Below are 15,566 nucleotides of genomic sequence, written 5' to 3'. Positions count from 1 at the left end.
TTATATTTTACCACTCTGTAGTTTTTCTTTTCTTAGTTGATTTAAAAAATAATATTTTTTGAGATTTATTCCAACTCAAACCAAACAAAACAACTTTAAGGCAAGTGTACATTTTTTTCCAGGTTTAAGAATTTAGTCTATAAATGAAATTACAAAGAAAAAATTACATATTAATTCAATGAGTTGCCCAATTTCAGATCAGTATGGTATCTGGAGGGCAATACTCACAGGGAATTCACTGAGCCAACATAAATCCATGGCCAGTAGTATTCGAAAGGAGAACTGAAATACTTCCAAGGAAAAAAAAAAGAAAACTTGCTATTTAATTATTGATTTTTTTTCATGCTATCTTTCTTTCCAAGCTTTGGTCATCTTTGACAATTTTTTAAACAGCTATAATCAAAAAGTAGCAGTCCTCAGCAATCACCCATCCATTACGCTGCCCCAGCAGAAAAGTAAATCCAGAGAAATTCTTTACATTAGCAGAATAAACACCATGCTCCTACATCATCCCTCCTTCAAGTCTGAAGATTGAACTGGTTTTTTATGGCATAAAACTAAAAACTGGCAAATAAGAAATGAGTGAAGGAGGAGCTTAACAAGAGAGCCGCCAGACTGGGCTCCCACAGAATCTGCTTCTCCATGTGCCGGTTACTGACTGTGTCCTGAAATTGGCTCCTGACGTGTTGTCTATATCTGGAAGAAAGGAGGTACAACATCTCATCGTGCAAAGCTTATTAACCCCCTCACACTGCTAATGTCTTTCTAGTACACCTTTGACTGCACTTGCTTTCTGTAGCTACAATAAATGGCTCCTAATCAACAAGTAATTAATGATCATACACGTTGATGGTTCACCAGCTCATGGAAAAAAATGCTACTCTACTTTATATAAGAGCAATGAGACGAACAATAATCTTATCCCCAAAGTTGCCTGTCCTCTTATTTGGCTGGAGTATGTCACACTCTTCCTCTGTCACGCTTCAAAGCTGTTGATCTCAGAGAAACTGTTTCCATGCTCAAAGTGGGCAGCTGCTGCCTGTCTGTGGGAAATGGGCTATATGTCAGCAAGAGCAGGACCTACAGCACCACCAGCTCCTTGTCACATCTTAATAATTTAATTTCTAAGTACTGGAATGCAGTACAGAGGTGTTACTCTGTCATCAGTTTTAAATCCTTAGGGGTTAATCCCTTAGGGTCTGTGTTCGCTTCTAATCGCTACAGTGGTGTTCTCCAATGTGTAGCTAATTGTCTCCCATCTGACAGAGTGTTGCACATGATTTAGGGCTGTGTGATGGATCTGCCATCCTGGTAGATGGCTTAGCTAATGGTTCATCCAACCAGCTGGAGACAGATGCAGCTAGCAGGGCAGAGCCAGGAAAATGTGGGGTTTTTTTTAGTAGTGTGGTAATTTATTAATGGCACTGCTCACTTTTGGGACTTGTATAATTCATCATAGAATCTTATTTTTTACACATGTATATGAAGGGAAATACAAACGTATATTGCCCTTAAACCCAGACTGAGCATAACTCAGAGTAAGGTGTCCCAAAATTTGATCTCATCAACATTTTTGTCAGATAATGCAATACAAATAAAAAATGCAAACTAGCTGCTTGTGATTGTTTGCAGACAGTTTAAAACAAATAAAAAATTGAATAAAAACTTCCCGTAACTTTTGTGCACACTCACAGAATAGAGATCTGTATTAGAGGAAGAATCATTGGTATAAGGATTGAAGTTATGGTCTCTTCTGCTTATCCTTGATGGCTGTCCAGCGAGGAATAAGTTAGGAATTTGTACTGCACTTTTGCTAAAAATCTATGGATGAAGTCCAGTGGCTCTCCTGACATTCTCTCTCTTACTAAAACATGTTGTAATGGCCAAGGTTATGCATAAGCTGCTAATGAGTTCATATAACAGTTGCTCTGTTATTGTCAGATGTCACAGGAAGCACAGTTCATTCTGTCCTTTTTGTAATGCATTTTGTGATAGTTTAACAGTGAAGGCACTATGTCTGACCAAATTTCATGCAGGCATGGGAGAGTTATAAAAAATATAAACATCCTTTGTAGTACAAAAACACAATACAGTGTCCTTTGGGCATAGTATCTGTTCTTTTTTTCAAGGAGACCTCATGTCTAAATGATAGGTATTTCATCATCCCTGTTTTTCTTAATTTGTTTATATTTATCTTTATTTTAGTATGTGTTGACTGTTCTACTCCAGCAGGAACTCTTAAATGAAAATACTGAATCCAAATATCATATGAAAGTCTTCACATGAGATGACACCTTTGTTTGTATTGCTCAGGGAGGTGCTAAAAGAAGTGGATGATTTTTATTGCTTATAATGGGCACTACTCCAGAGGATCAGAGGAGATAAAGGGTTTCGTTTTATTTTATTTTACATTTTTTTCCAGAGAGGAGATTGCTAACTACTTTAACAAACCTACTGCCTTGTTCAACAACTTGGCACAAACTTCAAGGGGCTATTCCAGCTGCATCTGATTGATCCTTGCCACAAATAGAGATTAAATAGACTTTCTGGTATTATGGGTGTCTGTCTTCTTTCATTCCTACTGGACTTTACACAAACTGTCCTTCACACTGGCTAGTTTTCAAGCATGAAAATACAAGGTGTGGATTAATCTGTGGGTGAAGTGCATTTTGTTGGACCTAAGTGTTTTTACTATACAAGTAGAACAAAAAGATCTAGCAAGAAAAATAAACAAGCATTTGCTTAAATTATCTTGATGTGAGAATTCAGTGTATCCAAGAGAAACTTTGTTTACGTTCTTTTCCAAACACATTCCTTTGAAGTCAGCAAAACTAAAGGTATTTAATTTGTGTCCAGTTGTCCCAGGATCATATGCCCAGTTGCAGTAATCTTTTTTTACATATTTTCTTCTAAGACAAGCTAATGAGTCCCATTCATTGCTCTCACTTATGTTTTATGATGACATTTCAGAAGTTGTGTTGTACAGAGTTACATGCTTGGGCTCATAACTACGCAGAGGTAGTGCATATTGGCACCATCATGATGCCTGCCAGGAAAAGGCACATTTGCATAGCATATATAAATTTATTTACAGTCAACAAAGCAATACAATGAGAGGGGTCCACCCAGTTGAATAAGACACTCAAAAAATACCTTTACAGGCAGAAGTTCATTTGCATAGGATATAAGGTGAAGAATTGTGTTACAGTCTTATTTAAATCCATTTGCAGGACTGGACAGATGTCCTGAAGGAAATTCAGGAATTCAGCTTAATTCTGATAGTCTCCAGGGGCAGCACTGAAATCCAGATACAGGAGAAGGGTGCTGAGGCTGTCAGGATATTTCAGACACAAGAATTCTCCTCTGTCTTTAGTTATAACTGTTTAGCTGCCCATGCCTTCCATATCACCCACCTCTTCTCACAATAGTTCTGGCTTTCCCTTATTGGCCCATGTGTACTTTCTTCAATGTACTCTTGCCTTCCCAGTGTAAGATTCCCACTGAGTCTACCAGGATCTAGCAAACTCATATTTTTGTATCTCCTAGGATTAGTTTAATTGTTTTGGCAGCATTAGGAATGGTATGATGTCAAAATGTCCTTTTCTTGCATTCATTTCAATTACCTTGACTCATCGCTTAAAGTGAGTGAGAAGAGATATGGGGATTTAATTTGCAGTGATGAGCAATGAGAAAAGAAAGTGTCAAGCACTAGACAAGATTAAGATTTTTGTTAGTACTGTTTATCACTAGATTTGGGGGTTCAACCTAAACCTAGTTTTAACAAAGGGGAGTTCATTAAGTTCACTAACTTAAGATCAGATTCTAAAACACAATCTTATTTTGCAGTCTCCCAGCCTATCGAACTGAAACAGTTCAAAAAACAAATTAATAGTGACTGACCATAAGGCATTGGTTCAGAGACATATGAACCTAAGATTTAAGAAATCTAAAAAAGTCTACATGTTTTGTATTAGCAAAGTTTTCATGTTTACCCTTAGAGCATGGTCAACATTCTTAAATGTTGGGATTTATTATGTGACAAAGTGTTATGCAGGTCCAATAATTTTTGAGGTGCCGCAGATACCAGTAAAACATCTAATATGTTCTTTTTGTTAGCTTATTGCCACTTAAAATTACTGTAGACCACTTACCACAAAATCTGAAAGTAGTTACTATGCTAGTACTGTACTATTTACTGTAGAAGGGAAGAAAACTAGCTACAATTAATTCACTACATCCAAGGTTACTTCACAACATCAAAATCCTACTATTAAAAATAGCACTAGAAATTTCTTTTTCATCAAGTTACCAAATATGATTTATCCAATGGACACGTTCCTGGCACACTAATTTGTCTCAGATGTTTTCTCTGACTCTGGGGTAAGAACTAGTTTCTGGAGGGTGTCCTACATTCTTCAAGAAAACAGCCTGGACAATTAAGTTGTGCCTTAGGAGTTTTGAGACTGGCTTTGATACCCAGCTAGTGTGAGGAAACCCCAGTGTTTACAGTCCAAGAATTAAAAGTTTCTGAATCACTGCTTTATGACTCCTCACATCAGAGTCACTGGCAGTTAAAGGAAATAATTGCATCTAGCTTAACTGGAAAAGATGATTGTTCTTGTTTTGATACTACTAGTTTTCATTGTTGTTGTGTAGCTGCTATTTATAACACATAATTTTTGTGTTTCTGTTCCAGTTAAGCATACCTTCTTCCTCCCAGAACCACAATGCTTTGCTTCAGAGTCAAGTATTGAGATTAAAAATTGAAGCCAATGGAAATTTCTAAGATAAAATTAATTTATTTTTGAATAACAGAAAAAAAAATAAGAAATTACAACAGAAACCAGTGAAGTAAGATTCAGTGATTAAACTGAATCTGCAGATATATTCTGCAATTTAATAAAACATTTCGGGTTGAGCTAATTTCTCTTTCTTGAAAATAATATAATAACAAAATAATTTTGGCATAAATTTTGGTCCAGTTCTGCCAGGAATCTTTTTCTGAATCATCACAATTTAGGTCCTCAAAACCAGAAACCCATTATCCCAGACAATCCCAGTTTAAGGGAGAAAGTCAATCTTTGCAAGTGGGTTCTAGATAACTTAAAGTTATAAAAACAGTCCAGTTGTGCCTATTCGTAATTGGAAAGACAATATGAATCAGATTATGTGAGGGTTTTTACTCTATTTTACTTAACAGTAGAAGGTAGGCAGATGTCAGAAAGGAATATTACAGCTTGGTATAAGATGCCAGGCTGCATTTTGTGACAATAAGAAACATAAATCAAGGCGGACTGAATCCAAGAAGACACTGTGACACTTCATCATTGCAAGTAAATATCTTCACCAAAAGAGACTGGGTATATTGCCCTTTGCCAAACTCCTAAAATGTCTGGGGTTTAGGGCAAAGTTGCTTAAAACAGAGATGCTCTATTCTAAAAGCACGTGGAGGCAGTCTGGATTAACAGTCTTTGGGTCAGATTTAAAACACTTTGATGAAACCATGTGTAGAGTCTTGTACTGTGCTGTCCCTATGCCTTGGATAATGCAAAACTTCAGTCTTTAAACCTCTTAAATTTACACTTTTCTTGAGTTGTCTATTCACTTTAAGAAGAAAAAAGTATGAGAAATAGAAACTTTTAGGCAATAATAAAAATAATTGCTGTTCAAGCAAATATTTTGGATTCAGTTATTTCTTGAAAACTTGCCCCTGATCGTTTAATTTTTTACTTTAAGCCATGTAGATACTGAGCAAATTGTTAGTTTTTTATGCACTGGGACAATTTCAAATAAACTTATCTCTGCTACTAAATCTAAAGAAAATGCATTGACACAAAACTAAAAATTGTTGACACTTACAGAAAAAAAATGTGAGTAGCTTTTTAAAGTCATGATCAATTTATTACATGTAAAAGGAATAAGATGCCATTGCAGCAATTTTCTATGTTTTACTCTCCAATAAAGTAATTTATGATGGGGATGTTTCAGACATTCACTACAGATTGTATTACTGTGTTCACCAGTGATTCTGGAGAAGTGAGCTCTCTGCATCTTCTCCAACGTCACCCACCACTAACTTTAAACACTTAAAAATTTTCTAGATATTAGCATTGCATGAGTCCTAAAGCCCCACTTAAAAAGATGGGGACATTTAAGATGTGACAAGCATAGGGGAAATACAGGAAACATGAATGATCTGAGATTTCCAGTTCCTACTAGATCACGAGTGACAAAAAGCACAGTTTGGAGAAAACTACAGGTAAATTGTCTGTAACTGTGCCTTCTTTGTTAAAATGCAAGACTTTCCTTTCTTCAAGGATATCTCTTTTAGCCATGTGCTTGACACTTAACATCTAAAATAATTTCCTTGAGAACCGGAATTTTTCTATGCATTTACAAAGCAGCTGCTAAAAGTTATGTCAATTCCTTGTATTACTTTTACAATCCAACTTCAGAAGACTGATATTACAGTAGTACATTATAATCAACTATTCATTTTTATCATCATGAAGTTATGTAGTGATACAAGCTAAAAAACCCATAAAACATTTCTACTTGCATTACTGTAGAGTGTAATTCTAACACCCACCCATCTGCCAAGTAAGCATTCATCTGCAGCTTAAGAGAGGTCTTTCCAGTCCTCTTTTTGGTGTTTTCTTTTCTTTTCTTTTTTTCTTTTTTTTAAATTTTATTTTATTTTACTGCATTTTGCTAGCTAACGATATCTGATCCTTCTTCAGACTTCACATTTTCCAGAAAACTTGGGGATAACAGCTACAATTCCTAAAACAATAAATGAGTCCTAGCACTCTCTTTGTGTTTTATATCTCAAAGATGAGAGAAGTGAATCTAATGTTACAACACTATAGAATCACCCCCTGAGGTGTTAGGTACTCAAATCTAATAAATTATATAATTCTGTTGTTAACAGAAATTTTTTCCTTTCTTCTTCTCCAAGTCTTCTCCAAAACATACAATGTATACTGCCCAAAGTAACACTTGGATGGTCCTTTAACTTCCAAGAATCCTCTCTCAGACACTTTGACATTTCCACGTTTTTCAATGCAGACACAGAGATACTTGAGAACACTGTACTTACTGCTAGATGACAGTCCCTTTCATGAATGTAAAATCAGTATTTGAAAAGACTGGGTGATTTACTGGATACATTGTAGAAGTTTCTTTGGGGATACAAATCTTGATAAATGCCACTTCCTTTTTCTTGTGTGCTTTTCTTTGTGGGTGGGTTTGTTTGTTTGTTTTTATATTGCTTTACACACAACAACATTTTGTTCTTTTCTTCCCAATCATAACTAATAGTTGAAGGCAGGAAATATTAGAAAAGAAATGCCAATTCATTTCTATATAAACAGTAGATATGTCAATTAGCATTTCCCCCTGAGGGAAAGCCATGTTTTCACAACCAGCACAAACATCATTCTGTGGCCAGCTCACAATTCCACAGTTCGATAGATCCAACTTTCATGGGATAATACAGAAGGTATTTCAGAAAAGCTTAAACTGTATCTTTATAAATCCTTTACTTTTTTATATTTTGCTGATTATGTATGTTTACTATCACATAGCACAAACTGAAAAAGGAATAAATCTCTATGAGAATAGCTTATTCACTGAATGGCAAATTGTTGAACTTTCTGTACTTTTTATAAGTCAATCAAAAAGTCTTTCTCTTGCAAAAAGTGTATTGCTCATACTCTTTCATTGCTGTCTCACTGATATCAAACAGAATGGAGTTACACAAAGTGATGTTATGTAGTGAAAGACAATGATTAATTAGGTGACTACATATGAGAAACAGGAAATTATATAGCTTCAAAAATATCTGAGATTTTGTTCCCTCTCTGGAACACTTTCTGAACTTCACTTTCTATGGTTCTTACCCAGTGATCAGTTGAATATTATCTCAATATTTTGAATTCTGTTTGAAAATATTTTTTTCATCTTCTATGCTCTAATTTTACCCCAAAATTTCCTAAGATTCAGACACTGATTTTCAGATAAACATAAATATTAGTATTCATTAAGCTAAACAGAGGTCATTATTACTCTGCAATTAGTCATAGAGTACAAACAATAAACAGGAAATAAAGTCTGCATTTCATTTGAAGTTGTGAGCAGCTTCCTATGGGTAATTTTTGGGACCAATTTTACTTATCTGTGATTAGCTTGTGCTTCTGTGACTCTCTGCAGTTCATAGAGCTGTACATACACACAAAGCTCCCCATACACAGTAGGGACCTGCTCGTCTGTTCTTTTTTTTTTTTCTCACTCCTTCTGCTATTTCTTACCTGAAGAAACATCTTAGGAATAGGACTTTCTTTCCATCCTAGTGATTTATGGATATCCAGTATAGCTTTAATATCTTCTCTGGACTTTAGTGAAAAACAATAGTTAAAGCCAACATCACCACTCCCTCCACACACTTATTAGTGAGACATTTGTTTTATTGGGCAAACAGTTGACATTATGTGCTTGCACAAGAGGTTGCTCGCTGCAGCTGATAGGGTGAGCAAGAAAAAGAGAAGAAAACTTATTGTTTTTAAAATATGGGATGAATTACAGACCAAAAAATATTTAGTAATATTAATCCTTTAGACTGAGGTATGCCAGAAATGGTTCTTTCAAGTTGTGATTAGGAAGGAGGAGAAATGCAGAAGCAGTCAGGTAGGAGCAAAGAAGTTTCCCATGAGCAATAGAAAGACTGTAAAGAAGACAGGCACATTTAAAAGATAGCAGACTTACTGGGATGAAATAATGGCTGGCCAGAACAGCCATCAGCGAAACTGTTCCCATATCACATAATTGTCCAGCCCTTTCCCAGCACAAGGCAATGATGGGATGAGTAGTTTCCAGGAAAAAAAATTAAAAATATTTTCTGAATTACAAATCCTAATTAATCTTCCTGGGAGGTGTAACATAAGCAAGATTATGCAGTGGTCCATTAAGCAAGACTTGTGTTTCTAGCTGCAGTCAATGTCATAGAATCACAGAATCATAGAATCGACCAGGTTGGAAAAGACCTCCGAGATTATCAAGTCCAACCCTTGATCCAACACCGCCGTGGTTACTAGACCATGGCCCTAAGTGCCACATCCAGTCTCAAAGCCTCCAGGGACGGTGAATCCACCACCTCCCTGGGCAGCCCATTCCAATGTCTGATTACTCTCTCTGTAAAAAATTTCTTCCTAAAATCCAACCTAAACCTCCCCTGGCAGAGCTTAAGACCGTGCCCTCTTGTCCTACTGCTGATTGCCCGGGAGAAGAGACTGACGCCCACTTGGTTACAACAAAGAACCTTGTGATAGATAGTCAGCCAGCCAATAATACAGTTTTAGGAAAAATTTCTTCCTGTAGACATTCGGCTAAAGTTTAGTGTCTGTTCTCAAGCAGAAGTTTTCTTTCCTAGTGGGTAGGCTTGTTTATTTTCCCATTCTTCTGCATTTAAGTCAGGAGGTCTTTCATCTGTACTTCTCTTTTGAATTCTCCCAAGTTTTTTAGCTTAATGGTACCTTGTAGTGACAAGCTTTAGTGGTTGACAATTTGACTTGTAGAAATGTAACTGTTTTTACTGGTTTGGGGTTTTCTCTTATTTACTTTCAAAGGATGCCCTCTTTTTCCATGGAAATGGGAGCTCTCTTGGCTCTATCTGCCTTCATTTAGCCATTCATTTTTCTGAATTTCTCCAACTGAGCCTCTCCTATTTCTCTCCTTTCTAAATAAAGTATCAGGTAGTTTCAATTATTCTTCATATGGAATTTTTTTCTGCACCTCTGATATCTTTTATCAGGCACTTCTATAATAGAGAATTAGACTATTGGAAATGTAAACTAGGACTAAAATTTTGTGCCTGGGTTCTTGCTTTTAAAATAAGGCAAAAATAATCCCAACTTGCTCAAATATTTACTTACAAATCTGTGTGTAGACTTTGTTGTTTGCTTACGCTTTTATCTCCGTACAGTCCTAAACATCCACTGGTCAGATTATGTGAGTAATACATCTGTTCTAGAACGAGCAGCAGTCACAAGTATTTTGGCCATGTTGCTGAGAACACAGCTGCGCTGGGCAGGACACATCTCAAGGATGAAGGACCACCACCTCCCTAAGATCTTGCTCTATGGTGAACTTGCCACCGGCTCCCGCAAGAGAGGAGCCCCAAAGAGAAGATACAAGGACTCCCTGAAACAACATCTCAGCCTTGGCCATATTGATCATCATAACTGGTCTACTCTGGCCTCCAATCGGGAGGCCTGGAGACACACCATCTATAACGCTGCTGTTTCCTTTGAGAACTCACGCAGGATCACTCTCGAGGAGAAAAGACAGCGCAGAAAGAACCGTGTCTTGCAGAATATACCACCTAAGGAGTCCTTCTGCTGTGCCTTTTGCAATCAGACATGTCTATCTCGTATTGGCCTTATTAGCCACCAGCGTGCTTGTAACAAATGTGGATAGAGCCTTTCCCAAATCTTCATTTGCCAAGTCTAGCCATGATATTTCCTATTTTGCCTTTTTTTTTCCTTCTGAATCCAACAGCATCTGCTGCCTCCATTTCCACGCACAGTCCACCTTTGGGCAGAAGATACCAGGATAGAAGCAAATCTCGGGGTATTTTTCTTCCCTTTTCTAGTTTTTTGTTGCCATAGTATCATCAGTGTTTGATAGGTGACATTGCTGGTTTGTTCTTCTCTGTCCCAAATATCACCTGGGAGGTCTGTACAGTCATTGCTACTTCTCCTTTCCTACCCCTGCTAGTTCTCTGCTCAGCAGGGATGTAGTCAGTAGATAACTGTTGGAGCATGGCATTTCCAAATGGGATGTGTATGGTCTGCTATCTCTGTAAGATTTCCATTCCTATCCTATTTCAGTTCTCTTTCATCCTGCTCATGAACACTTTAAAACAAATGCTGTTACGAGCAGGCTTTAATATGTCTGTTTATTTTACCAAGATCACACCAGATCAATAATGGAAGTTAAGTCACAGAAGTTAGACATAATCTCAATACCCAACCCAAGACTGAGTCTGAGTTTTTTCTAAAAGCCTAAGCAGATTTTTTTTGACCTGGTTGCCTCACGGACCCAGTCAGCAATGCTAACTAAATACACCCAGAAAATCTCAGCACAACAAGTTTTATAAGAAGTGCAGTGCTAGCAATTTTCTTCAACACAAGTGGCAGGGACAGCATTCTTGCAGCAAAGTAAAAGTGAACATGTTTCACAGCATGGTCAAGATTTTATTTTTTCCCTAATGTCTGCCAAATCATTCAAAACAAAAGGAGGCAGCTGGCAAGACTTCAAAAAGAGGCTTGTGGATGAGGTAACTCAAGCTGCAGTACTTTACCTGGCTAAGCTCTTGAAGACCAACAAAGATAAAAAGTATAGCTTTTGGGTCAGCCAGGAACCTCTTTGCAAAACTACAGATGGAAAGTTGCCTGGCCATTGTAATATAACAAGATATTCAAAGATGATAAAACAGTGCATTGCCCTTTAATTTTGGATATGCATTTCTTTAAGGGATAAATCAAATGTGTGCTTTAGACATAAGACATATCTTAAAGGCAAAGCAGAATACAAGTCTACATGGATATTTCCTTGGTATAAGGGCTTGTTATCATTTTCTTGTGCATTTTCTTCAAACTACAATTTTTCTTAAATATTGAAACTTCTAGCATAGAAAAGCAAGTATCTACATAATAGATAGCATAACTGGCCAGTTTCTTTTCCTCAGTGCAAAATTTGTATATTTGATTGTATTCTATCCAAGTTGAATCAAAAAGGCATCTCTGAGTATTTTGAGCAAAGCTTAGTAACCAATGGCCTAAATATGTTCCCAGGGAGGTATGATGGTAAAATGTAAAATACCAACTGGATCTGGTGGCATTTAATCATATCCTATAGCCATGAAAAAGGAAAAAACTCATTGACTAAAAAAAAAAAGAAAAAAGGGTGAACTTCAAATGCTTATGGTAATTTGTCAACATGGCCTATTGTAGCCTCAGGACAAGCAGAGATTTAGAGAAAGGAGATTAAAGTGGATAGTATTCCAGTAATGGCATAGGATAGGGCACGGGAGGAACAGGTTCAGTTAGAAGAGCACAAAACCACACAGGACCACATCACCACTAAAATCAAGGAAAAACTTACATTTTCTTGACAGGTAGTGAGAATTAGTAGAAGAAATCAAAGGAAAATGTTTTGGAGCAGCAAGCAACAGGCAAAGTAATAGTTACTGATAACTGCTGGCTACCTTAGAGCCACTAAAGGAAAGCTCCAAGGCCATGGAAGTTACAGTAGCAATGTACAGATGCCTATATACACACACATGCTTGATACACACACACATACATACATGCACACACACATTGCTTTTTTCCTTATTATCACTTGGAATCATTCTGATAACATTTCAGATATAATAATGAAAAGTCTCCTGTTATGAAATCTGGAAATTCAGCCATTTGTAGTTGATTTCTACTAAACGATATTTTTGTGGAAGAATGACAAGGTGAAGCTATAAAGGCAGTTAATCTTATTTATAAGTTCTGCTGTGTCATATCCGTAATCTGCAAAATCCACCCAGAAGAGCATTACAATGAAGTAACATATCATTTTCCCATCGTAAATTAGTGTAACCTCACCCAACACCAAACATATTTCAAAGTTTGTTTCATTCTTATAAAGTATTTTGGTTTTCATTATGTTATGACTACATAGCCTAAACTCACTTGGAAAAAACAGACTCAGTATTTCCACTAGCTTTTTTCTCTGACAAATACTCTATAATTACAGTTAAAAATTAGAATTAACTAAAGCTCATTTTAATCCCCTGAACCCATTTTATGGCAGATAGGTAGGGAAAGCAAGTTGAAGAGCAGTCTCTTAATCATTAGGCTGGGAATATGTTTTTTGGAATGGAATAAGCAGGGTTTGTAAAATCCTGTCTTAAAATTGTGTCCATACACAATGTGATCTATCATATTCAGCAGTTTGCCTACAGTATATAAGTAAATTCTCTAGATTTAGTAATAAATTGTTACATTTTTGACTAGTTATTCTAAAAAAAAAAATAAAAGCATGCTGAAAAATAACAGAGCGGTGCTTTTTATTTGATAACCTTGCTTATAGGGTCTTTTAGCACCACATCAATCCAGCAATTCCATAGGATTATGTGCATGAGTGTGAGAAGATGGCCAGGCTGGTACTGAAAAATAAAGTCATAAGAAAGGCTTTACAAGATCTGTGGTAGGAAAGGCTGTCATAAGTAGAGAACTCTACATGTCCTTTGACTAGTAGCAGAGGACAAAGTGTGTCAAGATATTTTGCATCTTTCCAACCAGGCCTGGAAGGGGACCAGCAGGTCTCTTTCATTCAGTCATTCCTCAGCTCCTCCTTGTGTCCAGGTCTTTCAGGCTCCAGTGACATAACTGAAATCCAAGAAGAATCAACTGTTGCAGACACTGACTCGGGGGTATTTTACACTCCCTTAAACAGAGATTGAGTGCACGAACTCTGTAGCAGTGAATCTGCCTTGTATGAGAAAACTGTGGTTTAAACATGTTTTAAAATGGTTTTTTTGTAGTCTCTTTGCTAACTCATGTTCTTCTTCCCAAAATCCCCCACGGCCAGTTCTTATCTCTGTCTCAGGAATGTCCTGAGAAGATATCAAGAAGTCTTCTCATTGGACCTTGTTAACTCCTTCCTTATTTGGCTGTTAACTCCCTACCTGATTGGTTTTTTGTAAGACCCCTCACCTTAAATGGTCCCCTTTGACCCTCCCAAGAGCTTTATAAACCCCTACCCCACAATAAACTCTCTCTCTCGCCTCCTCTCCAAGTCCCTTGTGCTGTCTCTCTGGCTGTCATGGGACCGCGTGGGTGGGGGGAGGGGTGAGCACCTAACCCCTCCATGCGTCCAGGACCCCGAAGAAACTCCTGGAGCTGGAGTAACCCCTTCCCTATCCGCCTCAAGCCTTCAGAAATGGAACCCCACAATGGGAGGAATGCAACCAGAACTGGTACCCCAGAGAGGCTAGCCATAGAACTCAGAATTGCTTGCAATGAAAATGGAAAACTCTCCATCTCTCAATACTTTTTTCAAGCACATTTTTTCCAGGGCTGGGAGAAGAGAGAGGGTTTCAAAAGCAATGTGGCCTTCTGCCAACACTAGAGATGGGTTTCAGAGTCACAGGATGACCTGGTATGATACTGGGAAGTCACAGGACTGTAGTACAGCAGGTGCTGTGGTTGGGAGGCAGGCGTGACAGACAAGAGGCTTTGCACATGTGAGCCAAATCAGAATTGGAGAGTTACTGTTATTCATCATCAGTCTGCCAATGTTAAGGTGGAAAAAAAAAAAGTCATATGAGCTATTTTCACCCAACAGTGTGGGATGTCGTCTGAAGTGTTTTTGGAACAGGTCAAAATTCATATAAAACTGTCACAATTATCTAATTGACTCCTAGCCAAAAACATCCACAGAAAAAATGAAAGTATTTACATCTTCAGAAGGAAAGACTTTCACAGACCAAGAGGAAATGCTTTGCACATATGGATGATACTTTATTATGCTTTAATCAGCGTTATCGTATGTTTAGTAAAAAAATCATATAAATATGTCTGAAAGGCTTTCAAATGATGTTTGTCCTTTTGACTAAGTAGGAAAGATTAGAAAGTCTAAGAGTGGCTTGGGTGCTTTCAAATGGGTCCCTCTATATCCACACTGAACTTTTCACAAAGCATTGCTGTGATCACACATTCACTATGGGGATGATGGTTCATACTGGATATATTCCAAACACCTCTAGTCTTTTTCTCTATGCTTTCCCAAAATTAAGAGGCTCATTGAAGTACAGCAGTGTTAAGACTGATGTAGACGGAAAATCAAACACTTGGCCATGTAAGGGTGACACAAGCAGTGAAGACAATGTCATGAATAAATACCGTGCTAATGACTGTGTGTTAGTTGTACACGTAAATAAGTGTGTTTCAGAAAGGTTTGGTTTGCCGAAGGACAGTGATCCCTCCAAAGTCCTGTAAGTCAGGAAGTAGTTGTAGCTCAACTTCCCTCCCAAAGTATCAGAGGAAGAAGAGAAGGAGACTATGTCTTTGTTTTATAGCCAGTGTTTGCTGAAGTATATTGGTCCCCAGTTCAGGGAAATTTTTCTGTCTTCTTTTTGAACAGCAATAATTTATGTTGCCGTTAGAAAAGTCTGATCTTTATGAAAGAGATACTACTCAGTACTTATAGTAACAACTCTACTAATAAGCCTGATACAGGCAAAAGTTTTCAGTGAGAGAGTGACTATTGAAACTTTGATCTCCACTGGAGACTCCAAAAACAAACTCCTCGGGTTTCAAATTTACTGGCAGTTTGACACATCACTACCATAAGCACTAGGACAAAGAGAAAAAAATTTTTTTGTATGTCTGAATATAGAAGGATATTAATTATAAATAATGAGTTGTGACTGCTTGTGGAGCAGCTGTGGTTCTTTTAATGAATATTGTTTTCCAATGGCTGAAATAAAATGTCAGGACTGGTGGAGATTT

The sequence above is a fragment of the Neopelma chrysocephalum genome, unplaced genomic scaffold (genome assembly GCF_003984885.1).
Source record: "Neopelma chrysocephalum unplaced genomic scaffold, ASM398488v2 Primary Assembly neopelma1_22, whole genome shotgun sequence".
NCBI lineage: Eukaryota > Metazoa > Chordata > Aves > Passeriformes > Pipridae > Neopelma > Neopelma chrysocephalum.
The sequence above is the reverse complement of the archived record's forward strand: the minus strand, read 5'-3'. Positions refer to the sequence as shown.